Source organism: Neltuma alba, unplaced genomic scaffold (assembly GCF_004799145.2).
Source record: "Neltuma alba isolate B1F8T4 unplaced genomic scaffold, ASM479914v2 tig00011656_pilon, whole genome shotgun sequence".
Lineage (NCBI taxonomy): Eukaryota > Viridiplantae > Streptophyta > Magnoliopsida > Fabales > Fabaceae > Neltuma > Neltuma alba.
In genome coordinates, this window is record NW_021636302.1 from 783,734 (window position 1) to 796,831 (window position 13,098).

Here is a 13,098-nt window from a genome sequence, read left to right on the forward strand (position 1 = left end):
CTCTTGATCGATGTTCTGATCGATATTTATTTTATCGATCACGTTATCGATAATTGTAGTGTTGGAGCAATTCCCTTTCTTTACAAAGTGAATTTATCGATCAGTTGTTCGATAAATTATCTCCCACTTGCCTTCATGATTATCGATCAATTGATCGATAATCTCATACTCTGTTTACCTCTGTTTTTCTTCATCGAAACAGAGCTTCCTGCAAAACAAATTTCTACATACTCCGATGCTTAAGTTAGTTATTTTATCATCAAAACAATAAATTTAAACATTTAATCTTGAGAGATAGTATGAAATTTCTTACAATTCATTGGGATTTACCATTCCCAATTCTCCTCTGAAGTAGCTGAACTTCTGTTGGTCTAGTGGTTTTGTGAAGATGTCGGCTATCTGATATTCAGTGGGGATGAATTCAACTTTTACATCTTTCTTTTGAACATGATCACGAATAAAGTGATGTCGAACATCAATGTGTTTGGTTCGAGCATGATGAACTGGATTCTTGGACAGACTTATCGTGCTCGTATTATCACATAAGATTGGAATCTCACGTAAGTTGATTCCTAGATCTTGTATTTGTTGTTTTAGCCATAAGATCTGAGCACAACAGCAGGCAGTGGCTACATATTCTGATTCAGTAGAGGAGATTGCCACGGTGTTTTGCTTTTTGCTTGACCATGAGACAAGACATCCTCCGAAGAATTGACATTGTCCACTCGTGCTTTTTCTGTCTGTTTTATATCCACCGTGATCGGCGTCTGAGTATCCCATTAAATATTCGGTTCCTCTTTTTGGATACCAGATTCCTAAATTTTGAGTTCCTACAAGATATCTGAGTATCCGTTTCACGGCTTCTTCATGCGACTCCTTTGGAGCTGACTGATATCTCGCACACATTCCAACACTGAACTGAATATCTGGTCTACTTGCAGTAAGGTATAGTAAGGAACCGATCATCCCTCTATATCTTGTTAGATTTATGTCTTTCCCGTCTTCGTCTATATCAAGCGAACAGGTTGAGCTCATTGGAGTCTTTACACTTTTAGCATTCTCCATTCCGAATTTCTTCAGCAACTCCTTTACATATTTCGTCTGGGAGATAAATATACCGTTCTTCTTTTGTTTGATTTGTAATCCCAGAAAGAAGTTTAATTCTCCCATCATGGACATCTCGAATTCTCCCTGCATAAGCTTAGCAAATTCTTGACAGAGATCTTCGTTAGTAGCACCGAAAATAATATCATCTACATATATTTGAACAATCAAAAGATCTTTCCTATTTCTTTTAATGAAAAGTGTGGCATCCACTTTACCTCTTTCGAATCCTTTTTCTATAAGGAAGTGGCTAAGTCGTTCATACCAGGCTCTGGGCGCTTGTTTCAAACCATACAAAGCCTTTTTAAGTTTGTAAACATGATTTGGAAAATTTGAATTTTCAAAACCGGGAGGTTGTTCGATAAACACCTCTTCGGATATATAACCGTTCAGAAATGCACTTTTAACATCCATTTGAAATAGTTTGAAATCTTTGATGCAAGCAAAAGCCAAAAGAACTCGTATGGCTTCCAATCTAGCTACAGGAGCATACGTTTCTTCATAATCGATTCCCTCTTCTTGATTATAGCCTTTTGCTACTAATCTGGCTTTGTTTCTGACAATCTGAGCTGATTCATCGAGCTTGTTTTTGAATACCCATTTGGTGCCAATGACCGGATGGTCTTCTGGTCTGGGTACCAATTCCCAAACTTGATTTCTCTCAAATTGATTAAGTTCTTCCTGCATCGCAGCTATCCAGAATTCATCTGATAGTGCTTCGTCAATATTAGAGGGCTCAATGTGAGAAATGAAAGCAGAGAAAAGAACTTCATTGACAATTTGTCTCCGGGTTTTGACCCCTTCATTGACTTTACCGATGACTTGATCCAGAGGATGATCTCGGTTGTGTCTCCATGCCTTTGGCTGCTCTAGATTTTCTTGTAAAGAGGGATCGTTTAAAACATCCCTGTTTTCTGAAACGGTTTCTGAAAATAATTTGTTCGAGTTTTTGTTCAAATCTAGTTTTTGAAAATTTTGAACGATTTCAGCATCATCATCTACAGGTTTCGAAATTGTTTCAGTTTCAGCAAACACCACATGAATTGATTCTTCTATTGTAAAGGTTCGTTTATTGAAAATTCTATATGCTTTACTACGATTAGAGTAGCCAAGAAACAAACCCTCATCAGCTTTAGGATCGAATTTACCCAGGTTTTCTTTGTTGTTGTTGTGGATATAGCATCTGCTTCCAAAGATCCTTAGGTGTGACAAATTGGGTTTTCTTCCCTTGTACAATTCATATGGAGTCTTCCCGAGCAGTGTTCTGATGTAGGCTCTATTTGAAATATAGCAGGCTGTGCTCATTGCTTCTGCCCAGAAAACTTGTGAGACCCTTTTCTCATTTAGCATTGCTCTAGCCATCTCCGTGAGTACTCTATTTTTTCGTTCAACTACTCCGTTTTGTTGAGGAGTCCTTGGTGCAGAAAAGTTGTGGTCAATTCCATGTTCCTCACAATAGTCTGCGAATTCGTTGTTTTCAAATTCTCCTCCGTGATCTGACCTGATAGACACAATAGATATACCTTTCTCATTTTGGACCTTTTTGGCAAAAACAATGAAAGCATTAAAAGTTTCATCTTTAGAGGAAAGAAACAAAGTCCAGGTAAACCTTGAATAGTCATCAACTATTACAAGAGTATAAAGATTTCCCCCGAAGCTTTTTACTCTAGATGGACCGACCAAGTCCATGTGAATCATTTGGAGAGGTCTTTCAGTTGAAACTATCTTTTTGATTTAAATGAAGATTTTGTTTGTTTACCTTTTTGACAAGCATCACAAACATCATCGCGTTCATACTGGATTTTTGGTAAACCAACAACTAGATCCCTTTTTATTAATTTTGAAAGTTGATTCATGTTGACATGTGCAAGTCGTTTGTGCCAAATCCAACTTTCCTCCTTTTTACTAATAAAACAGTTTTCAGAGTTTTAGAATCAAATTGAAGTGTATAACAGTTACCGTCCCTCGGAGCTCTCAGCTTCGTATTCAATTCTTCTTTCTTCAAAGGTAGATCATCTTTGCTTATGATTAAGCACTCTTCAGAATCAAAGATCACCCAGTTGTTTTTGTCCGCACTCTGACTGACGCTTAAGAGATTATGACACAGACCTTCCACGTAGTACACGTCTTCGACCTTCATGCCTATACTACTTCCGATTTCTCCGATTCCAGCAATTTTTCCCGATTGGTTTCCTCCGAAGCTTACTTTTCCTCCATCTTTTGGTTTGAGTGATGTAAACTTCTCAGTGTCACCTGTCATGTGTCTGGAACATCCGCTGTCTATATACCATTTATTTGTTCTGGATGCCTTGAGACATACCTGCAAAAATTACAATCATGTTTTAGGTACCCATACCTTCTTGGGTCCTTTCTGGTTAGTATGAGTTATTTTTGGTGCATAAGTACCTTTGGGCACCCATTTTAATGTTCCGTAGTCTCCTTTCTTCTTATAGTAACAAGAAGAAGTTGAATGGCCTTTACGGTTGCAATGAGAACAAAGTGCAAAAGGATTTGAGGAATGCACAGAATTTCTAAAATATGTAAGATATGATCTACCACTACTCTTTTTCTTTCCTTTCGATTTATCTTGGGTTGGATCGTATCCTATACCAGTCTTGTCCATAGAGCATCGTTGAGCTCCTAGAATCACCTTAAGCATTTCGCTTCCTTTAGTGAATTTTTCTAAGGTTCTGGTTAGATCTTCAATCTTTCTTTCATTCTTTTCACAACTTTTGCAAGTCAAGGTCGAGTCAGTATTGACTTCAACCTTTGATTGTTGATCTTCTAAAAACTTTATCCTTTTCTTAGAATTAACTAACTCTTTTGCAATTCTTACTAATTCTAAGTGTAAAGCATTGTATTCGGACTGCAATTCATCATAAGATGGTTCAGAAATTATTACCTCGTCTGTTTCTGAGTCCTCGTTTTCTTGGGCCACTAGACAGATATTAGCTGTCTCTTCATCGTCACTTTCTTCTTCTTCATCGGAGGAGCTGTCTCCCCAGATTGATGTGACGAAGGCTTTCTTCTTTCTGAATCTTTCTTTCTTCTTTTCTTTATCCTTTGCTCTGGAGAGTTGGGGACATTCCGCCTTGATATGTCCTGGCTTCTTACATTCGAAGCAAATGATTGGATCCTTTGATTCGTTCGGATATGAGGAAATTTTGCGTTTCGGCTGAAACTTCTTTCCGGTTCTGTTTTTGTAGAATTTCTTGAACCTCTTGACTATAAGGCCCATTTCATCATCATCAAGATCATCTTCATTTTCATCCTCGCTCACTTGAGTTTTAAGAGCGATGCCTTTCCGGTTTTTCTCGTTCATCTCCTTTTTGTATTTTTGCTTGCTCTCATACTCAGCAAGACTCCCGAATAGTGCTGCAACCGAACCAATGGATTCTCCTTTGGTTTCTTCAATAGCTGTTACTTTCGGTTCCCATTCTTTTGTGAGACCGCTCAGAATTTTCCTCACTTGATCTTCTTGACTATATTTCTTCCCAAGTGCAGTGAGGTGATTTATGAGATGTGAGAATCTGACTTCCATATCTCGGATACTCTCTCCTTCCTTCATTCTGAATAACTCGAATTCGGTAGTGAGAGTGTTGATTCGACTCTGTTTTACACCGGTGGTTCCTTCATGAGCTATCTCCAGAGCCTCCCACATTTCCTTCGCGGTTTCCAGACTTGAGACTCTGAAGTATTCCCTCTGACTAAGCGCACACGTGAGTATGTTGATCGCTTTGTCGTTTAGAGTCACCAGCTTCTTATCTTCCTCGTTGAACTCCGTGGAACTCTTGGGTACTTGCTGGCCATCTATTGTGTTCATCGGGACATAGTTGCCGTGTTCTATTACGTCCCACAATCCATACTCTGTGGCCTTAATGAAGATTTTCATCCTCATTTTCCAGAACGTATAATTTTCTCCACTGAAGCCTGGCGGTTTAGATGTTGAGCATCCTTCCGGTAACACGCTATCTCCAAATCCTGCCATTTGATCTCTCTTCGGACTGTTAAATCCTTAGTGAAGAGACCTGCTCTGATACCAAATGTTAGAAACAATCTCACCCAAGAGGGGGGTGAATTGGGTGAGTTACAAAAACTTAAAACTAAAAGCGTGCAAGTATTAAATAAAAACAGAGAGTCAGAGTAAGGAGAATTTTAACCGCAGAGAGGAGACACAAGATTTATACTGGTTCGGTCTAATCCACGTGACCTACTTCCAGTCCCCAGAACACCTCTGAGTATTTCACTATCTTCCAAGATCGACAGGGCTCTTGGTGCCTCGGTACAGTAATTGAATCGCTCAATCACTCCCCCTTACTCCCGTAAGGATACAACCCCTCTCAAGAGTCCACACTCTTGAGTGTCTCTCAAGTTTTTAAAGAAAGTAGTGAATGGCTCTCTTACAGAGTGAATTCAATGATAATCACTGATGCTCAATAGTATCGTAAAAACAGAGTATTGAATGCGTAACTAAATAATCGCAGGTGGTAGTTCGGGTATTCAATCTCTTCATTAATGCCTCTTCGCGCCTTTTATAGTTGATCTCGTTAAATAGCCGTTAGACGGAAGGCTTCTAGCCGTTGTGACTTCGTTTGCGTGTTTCACTGGTTTTAACGGCTCCGCCATTAATGCGTCTGAGTTTCTGACACTGTAGGTCGTAGTCTACGTAATCCCGTTGAAGAGCCGTTGCACTCGTTTTTTCATTAATCTGCATATTTCAAACTTAGAACATATGAGAGTTTTGTGGTGAGTGCTTAAATCTTGAATACAGACAGAAAGCTAATCTATCATTCAAGGATTTGTGCCGAAATCATTTATCAGTAAGAAGAACAAAATGTCATTCTGGTTTAGTTTGATCGAAAAAGTGATCGATTACTTGATGATAGATCAAGTTATCGATAACCAGAATGAAGACTTTTCGAAGTAGATCACTAAAATTATCGATCAAGTGTTGGATCATTGACTTTAAGAATTATCATAGAAATAGGAAATCATTGCATGATCGAAAAAGTGATCGATCACATAATTGATCGAACAGATTATCGATAATTTAAATGTTATTGAAATGAAGCTTCAGTCATTGATGATCGAACATCTTATCGATAAATATATAATGCATAATGTTATCGATAAGCCATGGGTATATATATTCAATGAAGAACACAGGCTATCTGAAAAGATCGAACATTTAATCGAACAATGAATATTCGAACAAATGATCGAATAAATTATGAAGAGAAGATTAATCCTGTAAGGCAAGGAAACTGGTTATCGATCACCTTTTGTGAAAAACATGATTTTCATGGAATTGGATGATCGATCATATTATCGAAAAACCAGTGATCGATAACTTGATCGAACATTCGTTCACCATAACTTAATGCGAATATGTCAATTCTTAGACTCTTTATCGATCACGTTATGTGAAAACTTTTGTTAAGCAAATAAGTTAAAGTTATCGATAATGTTATCGATAATTTAGCTGTAGCAGAACTGAGTAAGAGTAGATAAGGACATTGATTATCGATCATGTGATCGATAATTTTGTGATCAATAAAGTTATCGATCTATCAGTGAATTTGATCACCTGCATTCAGAGAGTTAGAGCATAAAGTTCGAGCACGTAATCGATAAACAAATGATCGAAAATATGATCGATAAACTTGTAACAGAACTAATGTGCAGAACATGTAGAGAGTGTTACCTTTTATCGAAGTCGTTATTGATGACTGATTTATCGATAACTTGATCGATAAATACACTTCAGATTTGGGTCTCTTATCAGTAACTCGATTGTTTACCTGATATTATCGATCAGCTTATCGATAATTTCCCAAAGTCTTATGTGATATTTACGCTAGCGATTATCGATCATTTTATCGATAAATTATTCATCGAATAGTTCTTGGATCAAAAAGACTACTATAGACCCGATTTATACTTGATCATTTATCTGAAACCTTAGCGATAACTGATTGCTCGATCACGTGATCGATCAAAATACTTAACCCTGAAATTCTGACTTGTTATCATCAAAACTATAATCCTAACAACAATTACCTCAATAATTTTACAAGAAATTATAATACAAACACATGAGCAATATAATCTTTTTTTGGACGCAAGAGTTATATTTTTCTGGAAGTATTTTTAGAAGAGCTATGTATATTTGATTGTTTTTTTGAGCTAAATGTTGTCTTCAAAAGTGTTACAAAAGGACAATAGCTTCTTACGTTAAAAAAACGAGAGAATCTCAATTTTATTCTGCTGAAATACCTAAATCCAAATAAAGACCTACGCTTTTAATGATTTTCTAATTAGTCTATGAGGCCTCATTAGGAATTTCTGAATGTTGTTAAATAACTAGAATGCCCCTCATTAATTAAAAAGAAAATTTGATTATTTTACTCTTCCAAGTTATCCCTCATCTCTTAAGATTATTTTTTGGAACTTTAGAATTTGTATATATGAACAAAACCTTCAAAAGAATTCTAATAAAACATTTTAAATTGCAACATAAATAGCCTTGAAATAAATATTTTTTATTTTCTGTTGGTAAATATTTATTTTAAAATTTTAAAATATCTTAATTATAAAAAATATTTAATACTAAGTTATTATAAATAACCTTTTGGGTTGGAATCGCTTAAGTAAATAATACTAACCAAACTATGACAACATAGTATTAAATATTTCTTGTAATTACAATTTTTCAAATCTTAAAATAAATATTTATTAACAAAAATTAAAAAATATTTATTTCCAGGCTATTTATGTTGTAATTTAAAATGTTTTATTAGAATATTTTTGAAGCTTTTATTCATGCATACAAAATTTAAATACTATAAAATCACTTGTGTTTTTTACTCCTACAAAATAATCATAAGAGATGAGAGATTACTTGGTAGGGGTAAAATAATTAATTTTTATTTTTAATTAAAAGGAGTCATTTTAGTCATTTGACAACATTAAAAAATTCTAAATTAGGCCTCATGATCTCATTAGGAATTTGTTAAAAGTATATGCCTTAATTTGACTTTAGGTATTTCAGTCAGATTTTATTGGGATTCTCTCTAAAAAAAGTAATATTAACTATTAAAAATCTAATGTTTACTGTTAATATTTTTAACCAAATCAGTGACACTGCTCATTTTTTAATATTTTTGAGACAATATTGATCCAAAAAATTCTTCCAGATATCCATAACTCCATTATGAATACTTCCCAGCTAAAAATGACTTTTGTCTTTTTTTTTTATGTGATCAAACTTATTCTCCCATGAGAAAATTTTTTAGTTCTTATATGCTTTTTCTATTTTTTTTTAATGGATAATGTCCATGGACTATAGAGGTTTAAACATATTGCAAAGCGTAACTCATCATTTCATTGCTTGAATCATTCAATACAATACACAACATTAATATTTATATACCAGAGATGCAATCACAGTACGACTATCATAACTAATGAGTATTCTAAAAGGGAAATACAATGGCTAATTTTTTTTTTCAATGTGATTTTGTTGGGGTGGCTAAAACTAATGTGTTAGGTGAGGAGGAAGTCATATTTGGTCAGTATTTTATTGGTAATATATTATTATATTATAATATGTGTATGAATATATTGTACGCAACCTCCCAGGCATATGCAATATTATCAGTAATTAATTAATTATGACTCGTTCACCAACGAGAGGACAAAGGCAAATTGTGACAGAACTTGGTGACGGAAAGGACGTGGGTCGAAGCTGAGTTATGTGTGTTTTGTCCAATTAGAGGTGGGTATAGGGGCGGGTCCGACCATATAAGGCCGAGTATTTTAATTTTAAAAATATCTTAATGTGTGAGGTCTGGCCCTTAAGCTAATAGGCTTAGGATCAGCCCGCGGGCATTCAGCCCATTTATAAAAAAAGTTATTTTTTATACTTCTTACATTTTTTATCAAAAAAAAAAACCAATAAAATTATTAATAAAAGACATAAATATGAATAAACTTAAGTCACAAATACAAAATATCATCATATCTAAATATCTATCTATATCCAAGAATATCTAAAACATCCATCAACATCCAAAAATTTTATCAATAGTGCAAATGTGCAATAGGCACACACTATCATTAATTTTTTGAACTCTATTATCACCATAATCAATTGCTCTTCTTTCGTAGCAAAAATATCAAGTTTTTCTTCTTTATAGGAATTTCACTTTCTAAATTTTGCATTCTGTCTATTATTTTACTTTAGTTTGAGAAGTATTGTTATTGAAACTCATAAATTTCTAATTCAAATTATAGAATTACAAGTTATATAAATATAAAAATTTCTCTCTTATCAAAATATATATAATTTAACACTATCAACACATATAATATAAATTAAATAATTATTAAAGTCTAAATCAACCCATTTTTTAAAATTTAATTGGACAAATTATTGCCTAAAACCAAATAAATCAACCATTATGTGAAATTTAATTTCAAAATGATATTAATAACTAAATATTCAAAATATCATTAATAATATAAAAAAATTAATAATATTATAATTACATAAACAATTTTTAAAAAAAATTCTAAAATGGGAAAAATGTCACACCTCTCTCGATAATCCATTATATGTCAATTGGAATCAATATAAGTTGTTTCGTAACGTTTCCGGATGAAAAATTGTGAATTTCAGTATTTCACTGTTCATCCTGTCCGTACACTATTTATCTGAAAATGGGTCAACTTTAAAAATTCATAATTAAACTTAGAAAAATCAAAACAAAGTGGTTCTAATTTTCACACGAAGCTTGCTAATATTTCTATGGAGGAAAAATAATCATTAGGTCCAATTCAATCCAGAATAATTTCAGGAAGTTTATCAAAGTGTACTGTTTATTTGGTAAATTTTTGAATTTCTAATATTTTTGCCCAATTTTGGAAGGGCATAACTCTTAGCACACAACTCCAAATTTAACGAATTACCACTTGTTTTAAAGCTAAAAATGAGATCTATTTGTTTGTAAAATTTCACACTTGGATTCCCACAATTGCTCATTATTTTATGTGCCACAAATTTGACACTTTTTAAGGAATTTCTATCCCCTAATTGCCACTTTCTTTGATTTATTTCATCTTTTCCTTTTTCCACATTCATTCCATAATGTACCATGCATAATTCTAATATTAGGGTATGAGAATAAAATATAATACACATCATAACATCGTCCATAACTAGATACAACCATTACATAAAGTTCAATGATACCTTACCCAACATAACATAACAACATTAATTACATACTGCTCCACTATCACAATACCAATTCCTTGCCTTGATCCATGCTTGGTCCACTTCCTAGTTAATGCATAAAATAACATAGGAGGAATGATATTTTAAAGAAATCTCAGTAGCATATGAATTATAATTGTCATGTAAATCAATCAAGTTTAATTGTGAAATGTCATGCAATCCAAACCATTCCCCACTCATAGGAATTCATACTGTTAGATATGATTAGTTTTGATGATGTCAAATAATAGAGCAAAAAGTTTGCATAAATTGTTTACCTCATATTTTGACTAACTATCATACTTAATATCTTTTGTAGTTTCCTCAAGAAAAGAAAAGAGTTTGAACTTTGACAGGAAGATTTATGATCACCCAAAGTTGACCTTCGGTTTGCTGGAATCAGACTTCGAATTTATTGAGGCAAAGACCAGAAGTTCTACACTGAACGATTAAGTTCTCAAGCAACATGCTACTCAAACATGTTATTGAGTAAAAGATCTAGAAGAGATGAAGAAATGAAAAGCCATTATCATATGTTACTCGAGCCTGATCAAGCGACTACATACTCATCGAGTTACTGGTACTATCTCCTCAATTCTTCTCTTTTATCTTCATACACATTATTGAGATTTTATAACCCATTGGATAAATGGTTTTCGGATAACGTTATGGATAAATGTATTTATCGATCACTTGATCGATAAACAAGGTTAACATTATGGATAAATAGGCATTTATCGATAACATGATCGATAAATAGATTATCGATGAGAAGACAGATAAATGGTAATGCGGTCTACTCATTCTATGTCTTGCTTTAGTCTCCATCTATCGATCAGTCATTTATCGATAATATGATCGAACATTGCTTCATAGCTCTGCATGCAGATAATTATTTTAGTAGCTTATCGATCACCTGATCGATCACATGATCGATAATTAGCACATCGCTTTTAAACCATGATTCTTCGATCACTGGATCGATAATCTTATTATCGATAATATGATCGATCACCACACTTCATGTTTACCTTGTTTTCACATAACGTGATCGATAAATCAGCTTTTTGGTTTTACAAGAATAGATCTTTTTATCGATAATATTATCGATCAACCTCTTATCGATCACCTGTTCGATTAATCCATATAGTCTGTATTTTTCACTGAATATATTCTTACTCATTGTTTATCGATAACCTTATCCATCATCCAATTATCGATAATTTGTTCGATCATCAATGACTGAAGTTTCATTTCTGTAACACTTGGATTATCGATAATCTGTTCGATCAACAAGTGTTCGATCACTTGTTCGATCATGGAATGTTTTCCGTTTAAACATCAGTCGACGATGATGATTCTTAAAATCAATGATCTATTTTCTTTCAAGTTTTTCTCAGCCTTCTTTTAACATATAACTCTTTATCGAAAAGACACGAAGGCAAACGTAACTTGAAAAGGTTTATTCTTGCATAAATCATTTTTGGGTCACTGTATTCATGCTTCATCATTTATCGATCATTGGTTCGATCATCATGTGATCCATAATCTATTCGATAATTGCATCTACCTGCTATATCTTTTCTTCATGTAATTAATCGATAATATAATCGATCAAAGCTTTATCGATCAAGACATCAATCAAGTAAGTTCATCTTACTTTCTGAATATGTGAGGATTGATTCCATGTTTTCCAACTTATTGTTTCTAAGATTATCAGATACTTATCACTTGATTTGAGGAAGAATATTTCAGGTAAAGAGCCACAACGAATTTATGATGTGAAGAATCGACGTTCATCAGAAGCTTCTAACGGCTAGTTTCAACGGTCATATTCTTCAAGCCAAACGGGAAGAAAATGCTCAACGGTCAAGTACCCAATATCATCTATATATAGAAGAGCATTCAGAACAAGGAAAAATGAGAAGAGTCTGAGCTTACAACATCAAGTGCTAAAATACCGAAGCAACATATTCTCATTTAGAGCTCCGAAAGAAAACTCCCTGTCTCTGTACTTCATAGATAAAAACTTATGAATTCGTAAGATAGAGATGAGAGTTTCCCAAACGTGCTTAAGAGTCGTCTATCACTTCTTTGAGAGAAGAAATATTCAATCTGTATTATCATTATTAGATTGTATCCTTACGGTGAGTAAGGGGGAGTATTTACCTCGGTGTGAGGTTACTGTTGAATAGACTGGTTAGTCTAAGGATTGTAAGTGGCAACACAAGTGCTCGGATCAAACTTGTGGTTGTAGTGGTTCTCAAGTACCCGTGTTAAACTTGAGGGAGATAGTCGATTGAAAATCTCAGGGGGAGCCTGGGGACTGGACGTAGGTCAGTGAGGACCGAACCAGGATAAATCACAGTTTGCATCTTCTCTTCCCTTACCTTTTTATATTTCCAGCTAAACCATTTTACTACTGTGATTATACTTATGTCGATTCATTGTTTTTATATTCAGAATTTCTTATGAATTTAATTATATTGCGAAAAGGTTTTTGATTTTAATTAACACCCAATTCACCCCCTCTTGGGTGATCAACCATTCTAACACATACCACATATCATGCAAGGAGAGGAACATCATATTATCCACATTGACATATCACAAAGCATTTGGCCAATGCATAACCAATGTCAATCAAACAATCAATGTCACCACAAAGTTCCTCCAACTCAAACAACAACAATCACAATAAACAAGCAAGATAAACA